Raw genomic sequence first — 10,825 nt, forward strand, 5'->3', positions numbered from 1 at the left:
GCTCAGAGTCATGTGCCTTTGTAGGTGTATCGTACCCCTTACGTTCTTCTTGCGGATGACCTCCTATAGTTGCGCCACTTCTTAGTACCATATTTATACGGGGATCCTCTTCACGAGGCTCTGCTTGCATCATCTGGATATTTTAGGTTGGTGGAGGTTGGAGTGCTGCCTTTTCATGCAGTTGGGAAGTTAAGGTAGGATAGTCTACCATTTCATGATCAAATTGCTCACAGTAGGGGCACGAAGTTCTGGTCGGGTTAGTGCAGTCGTGAGCATAGTGTCCCGGTCCGCCACAATTATAATAGATTAATGGTCTGTGGCCCCGCCCAGGCCCCATTCCTCTTCCTTGACTGCGTCCTTGAAATCCTCCCCGCACTTCAGTCTACATTTGGTAAGCTGGGGTTATTTCTATGATTAAGTCATAACTTTGACACGTTCGCTCATCGTGTCTCACCGATTGACAGAAGTTACAATACAACTGTTACGGGATCTGGGTATACTTTTGTAATAGGTGGTAGTTATCTGTTGCGTGTTTCCAACCCACCTGACAAATCACGCACCAAAGCATAGGTGTTGCACTTGGTCGTGCTTGTACCTCCACTTTTAACGGCATCGAGCCTCCCCCCGCCAGATAGTTTGCGAAGACATGGCAATGGTCCTTATCGTGCACTTGGCTCTTGCATTTAACACATCCTACCTCCATATGTACCTCCGGTTGGGATACCCTTTCTTTCTTCAAGATCTGCAGTTCTAAATTCAAGTTTTGAAGTTGCACATGGATTTGCTGAACTCTCAACCTTGGGTTTGGTATTCAGGTCCTGTGTAGCCTCATTTCTGTCTCTAGTGCCTTGGCTTGGGTTGAGATCTTTTGTTGTGACAGGGTCGTCCTCAGATGTGGTGTCAATGATGCCACAAACCACGCGTAGTGCTGCTCATCTGTTAGTGTCATGTTGGCCTCACGGATAGCACTTTTCAACCTCTGATCCAAATCCCACAAAGTTTCACCAGGCATCATTACAATCTCTTTGAACCCAATAACCGACTGGGCCCCTGACTTTGGGTGCCCAAATTCCTTATTTAGCACCTCCTGGATTGCGGTAATACCTTCAGTTGGATGATCACTTGAATACTTCATGTACCAAGTCAGTGCGCGGTCCTGAAGCGCACTAACTAGGGTAGCCTTCTTGATGTTATCATCTGTGATACCCTGAGCGTCCCATACAGATTTTATCACAAACTAGAATCGTCCTAGTTCCTCATTCCCCGCACCTTTAAATATCGGCAACTTAACTGAACTTGCCATCCCGATCTTTGAGGCTGTTGGAGTTGGGGGTGGGGTTGGTGTTGGAGTGGATGGATTTGATGTAGGTGAAGCGGGTGGTGGCATGGACGGAGGTGGTATCAGGGGGAAGCACTCTCTGATCAACCAGACCACACTTCCTAGTGAGAACCTTGCAAGTTCTTCCTCACTTTCCCAGGAAATGGAAGCTAACGGACTGTTCTCTACTCCTCCCATTCCGCAGTAACCTCTTCCACTCTGCATTACTCCAGACATTAATCAACGCGCATAATCTGTTTTTCACATAACAACATCTTAATCCATGTATTCAATGATTTGATATACCTACCTCGCAGTCCTTGAAGAAATCACCTTTCCGCCTTGCTATAGCTCATGGTGGTATCTATCGCAAACTCAGTGATAAATCCTCCTATTACCCAATCCAGCCAATGATCTACTACACGCGCGATCTTATCCTCGGTGGCTTCTAGCCAGCGCACCAGTTCCGGGGTCCACACAATAGGCTAGTCCAATCTGCACCTTCCCATGTTGTCAGCTAGCCCTGCAATCCACTCATACAGCTCTATCGGGAATGACACAAAGAAGATCTCATGAATGTCTGTGAATATATACTGATCCAGCCAATCTTCTTCTGATATTCACGGGGTTTTGTTTTCCTGAACTTAAAACTCATGGAATTTCAGATCCCACCACTCTTCAATCTCTTTCTTTGTAGGGTTCTAGTGTTCCCACATCAGACACCCCTTAGGAAGATCCCGGTCCTGGCAACGGAACCATTTGTTGGCCTATATGAGCCTGACCCAGGTTCGGAAGAATTATTTAACCAAGCAAATCCCACAGCTACTGGCCCTTTTGGCAACAGCCCGCGGAGCGCGGACTGAGGTCTTACCCAAGGTAGCAGGGGAGGGTGCTAGAACCGGGTTTCTGCACCCTTGGGATGTCTTGATGTGGTTTGGAGGCTTCACGCTCCATTCTATAGCTTCGCACTACGATATATTCACGTGGATCCTGAATACCTCGCGCAATCTACAGATCTAATATAGTGAATGAAATATTTCAACGCAGATCTATTTTTACTGGGGTCTTTAAGAAAACATTTATTACTTTCATTCAGTTCACATATTAAGATTAAACCCGATTCACAAGTATACAATAAGCATAGGCACGCAGATCAAAACAGTTTCATTAACCATAAAAGAACAGAGTTGCAATAATTCAGATTTAACACAGAATTCAGAAGAAACTTATCTTTATTTCCACTTATCCCTCTTACATCCAGATCTGCCCTGCGCACTCAGCTGTAGGGGTCCACGCACACAACTACGAACTCTTCCAGGCCTCTGCGCACACAACTGTAGAGCCTCTATCCTCTACCCAAACCCCCGACTCAGACTTACAGACACTTTCAGACTGCTCTTCTCAGGCACCCATTACACTTCAGACCTCAAAATCATACCAAAACTTAGCTACTCTACCCATAGAGCCTCACTCTATTTATACCTTTCCATGGACCACGATCCATAAGCGGGCCAACTCAACTTACATTTCTTTACATTATTTTTGGGTGGACTACCCTTTTGACTTTGACTTATTACAAATCGCGCTCCGCGCATCTCGTGGAGTCTTTACCCTGCTCTTACCCAAAATTTCAGGCTTCGCGCCCCATACCCATTGCACGGGGCTTCCGCTACCCAACAGGTACTTTTCAGATAATGGAATTCGTAGAGAGAATATAGTTCTAGGAACACCACAATAAAATGGTGTGTCAAAAAGGATGAACAGGACAATCGTGGAGAGTGCAAGGTGCATGAGATTGCGTGCAATATTTCCTTTATAATTTTGCGTAGATGTTGTAGATAGTATTGTTTATCTAATAAACAGAGGGCCTTCAAGTTCCTTGGATGGTGGTATTCTAGAGGAGGAATGGATAGGTAAAAAGGTAAAATACTCATTTTTAAAGACTTTTGGCTGTGAAGCCTTTGTCCACATTAATAAAGAAAATAGAACAAAGCTTGAGGCAAAATCAAAGAAATGTACCTTTATTGGATATGGTGTTAATGATTTTGGTTATCGCTTTTATGATTGTGAAAAACACAAAATCATTAGGAGCAGAGGTGTCATATTCAATGAAAAGGTTTTGTATAAGGATCAAATGCAGGAAAAGAAATAGGAAAAAGAAAAAAGAGAATACACAGTGCTTGATGAGATCACAGAAAAAGTGAAGGTGCCTGAAAATCATAATGATCAACAACCAGAACAACAACAACTACAACCACAACAACAACAAGCACCTCAAACACCTAAAAGTGGTGTTAGAATATCTACCAGGATAAGTAGACCCCCTGAACGATACTCTCCTTCATTATATTATGTATTGTTGACTGATTTTGATGAACCAAAATGTTATGAAGAAGTAGTGCAGTTAGAAACCAAGAAGAAGTGGGAACAAGCCATGAAAGAAGAGATGGACTCCTTAGCACATAACCAGAATTGGGACTTAGTTAGGTTACCTGCAAGTAAAACAACATTGAAGAATAAATGGGTTTACAGGTTGAAGGAAGAAGATGGAGGTAGAAAAAGGTATAAAGCTGGACTTGAGGTGAAGGGGTTTGCACATAAAAATGGTATAGAATTTGATGAGATATTTTCTCTTGTTAAAATGACTTCAATCAGAACTATTTTAAGTCTAGTAGCAGCTGAAGATTTGCATCTTGAGTAGTTATATGTAAAGACAACCTTTCTCCATGGGGATTTGGAGGAAGAGATATATATGCAGCAACCACAAGAATATGAGGTAAAAGGGAAGGAGAAACTAGTGTGCAGGTTGAAGAAGAGCTTGTATGGCTTAAAACAGGATCCAAGGCAATGGTATCTAAAATTTGATAGGTATATGTCTGAACAAGGTTATACTAGATGTCACTCTGATCATTGTGTTTATCTCAAAAGGAAAAATAATGGAAGCTATATTATATTTTTTATTGTATGTAGATGACATGCTTGTCGCAAGTTCTAACATGCAGGAAATAAATGTGCTCAAAACAAAATTGGCAAACTCATTTGCAATGAAGGATTTGGGTGCTGCAAAAAAAATCCTTGGTATGCGAATAACTAGAGACAAGAAGAATCGAAAATTAACATTGTCTCGGAGTGATTACATAGAAAAGGCGCTGAAAAGATTTAATAAGCAGAATGCAAAAATAGTTAGTATACCTTTGGCTAGCCATTTCAAACTATGTAAGGAAATGTGTCCCAAGACTCACGAAGAAATGGATTATATGGCTAAAGTTCCATATGCGTCAACAGTTGGAAGCTTAATGTACGCAATGGTCTACACAAGGCCTGATATTGCACATGGAGTGGGAGTTGTAAGTAGGTACATGAACAATCCAGGAAAAGAACATTGCATGGTGGTGAAGTGGATTCTCAGGGATTTGAGAGGTACCACAAATCAAGCATTATGCTTTGGTGATTCAAACATTGCTCTACAGGGATATGTTGATGCAGATATGGTGGGTGATAGAGATAACAGGAGGAGCACAACATGGTATGTGTTTACTGTAGGTGGAACAATTGTCAGTTGGGTTTCAAAACTGCAAAGCGTTGTTGCACTTTCAACAATGGAAGCAAAGTATGTTGCTGCTACAGAGACTAGTAAATAAATGATTTGGTTACAAAGGTTTCTGGATGAATTGGGTAAGAAGCAGGAGTTGGGCAAGTTATACAGTAACAGTCAGAGTGCCATACATCTTGCAAAGAACTATGCATTTCATTCCAAGACTAAACATATACAACTCAAGTACCATTTCATACGGTCATTGTTGGAAGATGGACAGTTGAAGCTGGAAAAGATACACACTAGCCAGAATCCTGTAGATATGTTAACAAAAGTTGTAACCAGGGAGAAACTGAGATTTCGCTCAGTTTCAATTGGCCTTCAAGTATGATGAGGAAGATGAGAAACAACCAGGTCCAAAGTGAAGTCATTCTCCAGCAAATGAAGTAGCAGTGGAGTTGCTATAATCGATCTCCAAGTGGGAGACTGTTGGGTGTGGAGCCTGATTATCTTCCTTATTCAAAGGTATCATTGCATTGGACCCCATTTCATAATGTGGTGGAAACACCACCCGTAACATGTATGCCACTAGGGGGGTCCAAGGGCGGTTGACAATGATTATTTGGATCCCCCCCTGGTAGGGGTGTTATAGATCCATTTGGGCACATCACTCCCATCATTCAGATCAATACCATTAGGGCTCATCAAACCCTAATTCAGTTGTTACATGCCCTAGACAAGTCACTACTTTGAATGCCTCCTTCCCTGAGAGTTTCTTGGCCTGAATCCCTCCAAGAATGCCTCCTTGAGGGATCAACGAAGCCTTGGATAGGGGCAAGTGCACTTCAGTGGAGGTAGGCCCATGTCAGGGTGCTCTGCAGAGCACCTAGGCCCAGTTTGACCTGTGCTGGGCGAGATTGAGAGAAATTCACATAGGGTTCTGGGAATATTCTTATCTTCTAGAGCCATCTGGAATATTCCCACACTTATCATCTCCTATGAGCTCAAAATTGGATAGGGAATGAGTTAAGTAACCTCATATCCTCTCATCCCTTCCTCCATGGAAACTAACTCTATGTTTGGAAGGTCATTCAATACCCTCATTTATGACCAAACCTCCTCCATTTTCCTATAAATTGAGCACTCATCTAAGTGATCAGGGGATGGACTTTTATAATTTGTAAGGAGATATTGTTGGTGTGAAGATTGAGATTATAAGCAAGTGTTGTTATGTTGTTGGAGTATTGTGCTATTAATGTGATGTTGGTTGGAACCCAAGCTGGAAGAGTGATAATGAATCAGACTTCATGGTTGTAATTCTTCCTTCTACTTAATAAAGTTGTTCACACCTTTCTCCATATGCTTATCTTGATATATGATGTTTATATGTGTGAATGTATCTGATTCCATTTAATTATAGTTGATAGATCTCTTGCTTTGATTGGTTCTCTGTCTTCTGTTTATGCTTGCAGGTACTTTTTGAGCGAGATAAGTTCGAGAAGGAGTGATGGGAGCCATATAAAGGAGAAAAAAGGAAAGCGAAAGAGTCCTTTGATTCCTTTGTCTTATTTATCATCTATAGAAAAAGGATAAGCACTTTAAATCTGTTGTTCTAGGTATAGCTACCTACCTAGGGAATTAGTATTTATCCGTAGATGCAAAGTTCCTCATAACAGGGGTATCTGGGGCAGTGCCCACGAAGCTAGGTTGTACATTAGGCAGAGATCTGATGGTAGAAGTTATGTTTAGTTTAGTGTTTTTACCCTAGAAGGAAACCCCTCGCTATATATGAGGGAATTGTATTGCATTTATGTAGATCTGTATTCTGAGTGAGAAAGAGAGAGGAGATTGTGTGAGAGCGAAGAGGGAATTACAACGGATCTGATGTAGGTTGTATCTCTTCAGTTTGTTGGATAATATAAAAGGAAGGATTGGTTGTTTCTCTGTGGACGTAGCCCAAATTAGGTGAACCACGTATATTTGTGTCTCTCTTGTTTTATGTGTTTTATCTGTTTTCTGTGTTTATATTTCTGCAATATATTTTATGTGCTCCATTGCTCTGTAATATATAATTTTCTAACATGTACAAGTCCTGGGACACCTATCAAGATTTTGGGGCTCCTGTGGGGGTCTATTGGGCATAATGTACCAAGCATATCACCATCATCCCAAAAGTAGATCGCTAGTAGTCTCTGAGTATCCATCAAGATCTTTGGAGTGTTGTTTTCTGTTGTGGAGGCCCATGGATATCTATGCACACCCTACATGTGCCAATGTAGACCTCTGGGGGTTAGGATCCCATATAGGGAAATCAAACCCAAATGGAAAACACTTGCAATCATGCATAATATCCAATGTGTCCCCTCAGCTTCCAGTACAACCAAACATTAAAATAATCGGGTAAAAGAGTTTACAAATTATGAATAACAAAGTGGGCACTTCATAATGGCATTCCCTTCCGTAGTGGGCTTTGGAATGTGCTAGTGTCTCCAAGCTCCAAAGGGGGTTAGCCAAGTACCTTATTAGGTGGTTTCAACCCTTAAAGAGGATAGTATGTCCAAGTTACGTCCCTCTAATGGGGGTGTCAAGTGAAAATAAGTGAGATGGAGTAGGGAATGAGAGGGGCAGTCCTGGGCCACATAGTGGGGCATAGGGAAAGCCCACACCTGGGAAGCCCTGACTTTGATTTTTCCCATCTTCTTTATATTTCTTTTTCCTTTTATGAATTTTCTTTAATTAACTTCCTGGGGCTCAAAGGATAAGGGCATGATGTGTAAGATATAGCAGTGATTCCCCCTTTTAGGTAGGGCAGTTCATTTCCCTCTGGAGGGTGGGACAATCATGGGTTCCTAGATGATAAAGGAGGCTCATCTAGGACCTATGGAACCAGGGTGATGACCATAGATTGGGGTAGAGATTATGTATTGGATTTTTCCCACGTGCTGATTATTTTTTGTCCCATCTATCTTTTGCATTTTATGGTACACTTTCCTGTTAAATGTGGCCAATTATTCTTTTTCCTTTTTATTTTAGCTACTTCAACCTCTGGGGCATCATTCCAAGCCTAAACATGGGTGGGGGGCAAGGGGATAGGGAGACTAGTCCTATGTGGACCCAGGATGGAAATGTGGACGTAGGTGGGGGAAATGATGAATGGAGGTATAATGAGTGGAAAGGGAGTAATATGTGCAAATAAAGGAGCGGGACCATGGACCCAAAGTCGTGGTTTCCCAAGTAGTAACACCCTAGAATGAAATGGTCAATAAAGGAGATCCCACATGACTAAGATCCAAAGGTAACATATAAAATAGATCAAGGGGACAAGAGCACAAACTAAGCCCACTCTTTCAACCAAATCCCCCCATCAATCCATACCAAGAAGTATCCAAGACAAGTAAACCCAATACTCAATTACCAAATGACAAGACATACCTTTAGATTCAGGAGGCCCAACTTCAAACATATGATCAATATAGGTGGGTGAGGGACCACATGGGTGGCTCAGGTGGCAGAGAAATCACAGAATGAGCTAGTAGGAGGCATCAAGGGGCTACTAGCTGCCGGCTAAGGTTCATCATGGAGAAACATTTCTCCTGGGGATATCACCCACGAAGTGGTGGGTAATAGTACCCAATTCTCTTTGTTCACGCGTCATATGTGGAATTATGGGTTTATCATAGTTGGTGTTGCCGCACATGCATTGATTTTTATGGTAAGAGACTATGGCCCAACTACTTAATAAAATTTTTTATTATATCGAGTTCTTAGACATCGTGATACAATTGTATCACACCTCAACTGGGAATGTATATTCTTAGGCTTCCATAGTTTTGGCTTGTATATTCATAATGATACTATGATCACTCTAGGATGTCCTCAAGATATGCTCTCAGATACTATTATACAATTACAACCTATCTTTTCCCAATGGATACAAAACACTCATGCTTCAGCACCTGGTTCAACAATGTCTGGCACAACAGCGAGTACCATATTAACCTGGGGAGGTGGTGATTTGGTGATAGTAGGTTCCAAAGTGGCTTTGTTACAAATTCCATTAGGAACCTGGAATTTTTTGGTACATCAATTCATGCATTTACTATCCATGTGACTATTTTAATCCTACTTAAAGGGTGATCTATTTGCCCGTAGCTCCGTTTAATACCTGATAAAGCAAATCTTGGTTTTCAATTTCCTTGTGATGGATCTGGGAGAGGAGGAACATGTTAATTATCTGCCTGGGATAATGTCTTCCTTGGTTTATTCTGGATGTACAATGCAATTTCGTTTGTAATATTCCATTTCAGCTGGAAAATGCAGTCCAATGTTTGGGGTAGTATAAGTGATCAGGGAGTGGTAACTCATATTATGGGAGGAAACTTTGCACAAAGTTCCATTACAATTAGCGGGTGGCTTTGTGAATTTCTAATGGCACAAGCCTATGAAGTGATATGATCTTATGGTTCATCAGTATATGCATCTGGTCTTTTATTTTTAGGATCTCATTTTGTTTGGGCCTTCAGTTTAATGTTCTTATTCAACGACCATGGGTATTGGCAAGAACTCATTCAATCTATTACTTGGGACCATAACAAATTGAATGTTTCTCCTGTTATCCAACCTAGATCCTTCAGCATTGTACAAGGACGTGTTGTAGGAGTAGCTCATTACCTTCTGGGTGGAATCATCACAACATGGGTGTTCTTCCTAGCAAGAATTATTGCAGTAGGATAATGGCTAGGAGAATTTAAAAAGCATTATGGCATCAAGATATCAAAAGTTTAGCTAAGGCTTGGCCTAGGACCCAACTACTTGACATATTAGGTTCAGTATTGCGACCACACATGACTTTGATATTCATGATGATATTATTGAAGAACGTCTTTATCATAAAAAGTTTTCTTCCCACTTTGGTCAGTTGGCAATAATTTTTCTGTGGACATCTAGTAATTTGTTCCATGTGGCTCGGAAAGACAATTAGACGCATTGCTCATGCAATTTGGGATCCTCATTTTGGTCAACCAGCTATAGAATCCTTTACTTGAGGAGGTGCTCCCAGTCCACTCAATATTTCTTACTCCAGTTTTTATCGATGGTGGTATACAATCGACTTATGCACTAACAAAGATATTTATTCTAGAGCTCTTTTCTTGCTATTTTTTTCTGTCATATTTTTAATAGTGGGTAGGTTACATCTATAACCTAAATGGAGACCAAGTGTTTCATGGTTCAAAAATTTCAAATCTCATCTCAATAATCATTTTTCAAGACTCTTCAGAGTCATTTCTCTAGCTTGGACAGGGAATTTAGTTCATGTCGCTATTCCTAAATCAAGGGGAGTGCATGTTAGATGGGATAATTTTTTGGATGTATTACTGCATCCCCAAGGTTTAGAATATTTTCACAGGTCAGTGGAATATTTATGCTCAAAATCCTGATTCTAGTAGTCACTTATTCAGTTCCTTCCAAGGGGCAGGAACTACTATTCTAACTCTTCTCGGAGAATTCCATCCACAAACTCAAAGTTTATGGCTCGTCATAATTTAGCTATTGCATTTGTTTTTTGAGTTGTTGGTCACATGTATAAAACCAATTTTGGGATTGGTCATAATATGGAAGATATTATGGAGGCAAATTTTCCTCCAGGAGGCCTATTAGGATGTGTGCATAAGGGTCTTTATAACACAATCAATAATTCTCTTCAATTTCAATTGGGTCTTGCTTTAACTTCTTTGGGGGTTATAACTTGGTAGCTCAACACATGTATTCTTTACCTGCTTATGAATTCATAGCACAAGTGTTGTTGGGAAAAGTATCCAATACAGAATGACCCTATCCCACTCTAAGGGTGATAGTACCTCAGCAACGACCGAATGCAAAGCTATTCAAGATTACTTCTTTATGAGATGTAAGAGAGGGGAGAAAGAGATCCACTAACCATTGTCTTCCGCTAATGTTTGACCCAATCTTCT

This window comes from Pinus tabuliformis, chromosome 8 (assembly GCF_031772625.1).
Source record: "Pinus tabuliformis cultivar Carrire ecotype Pingquan chromosome 8, CPIR1, whole genome shotgun sequence".
Taxonomy (NCBI): domain Eukaryota; kingdom Viridiplantae; phylum Streptophyta; class Pinopsida; order Pinales; family Pinaceae; genus Pinus; species Pinus tabuliformis.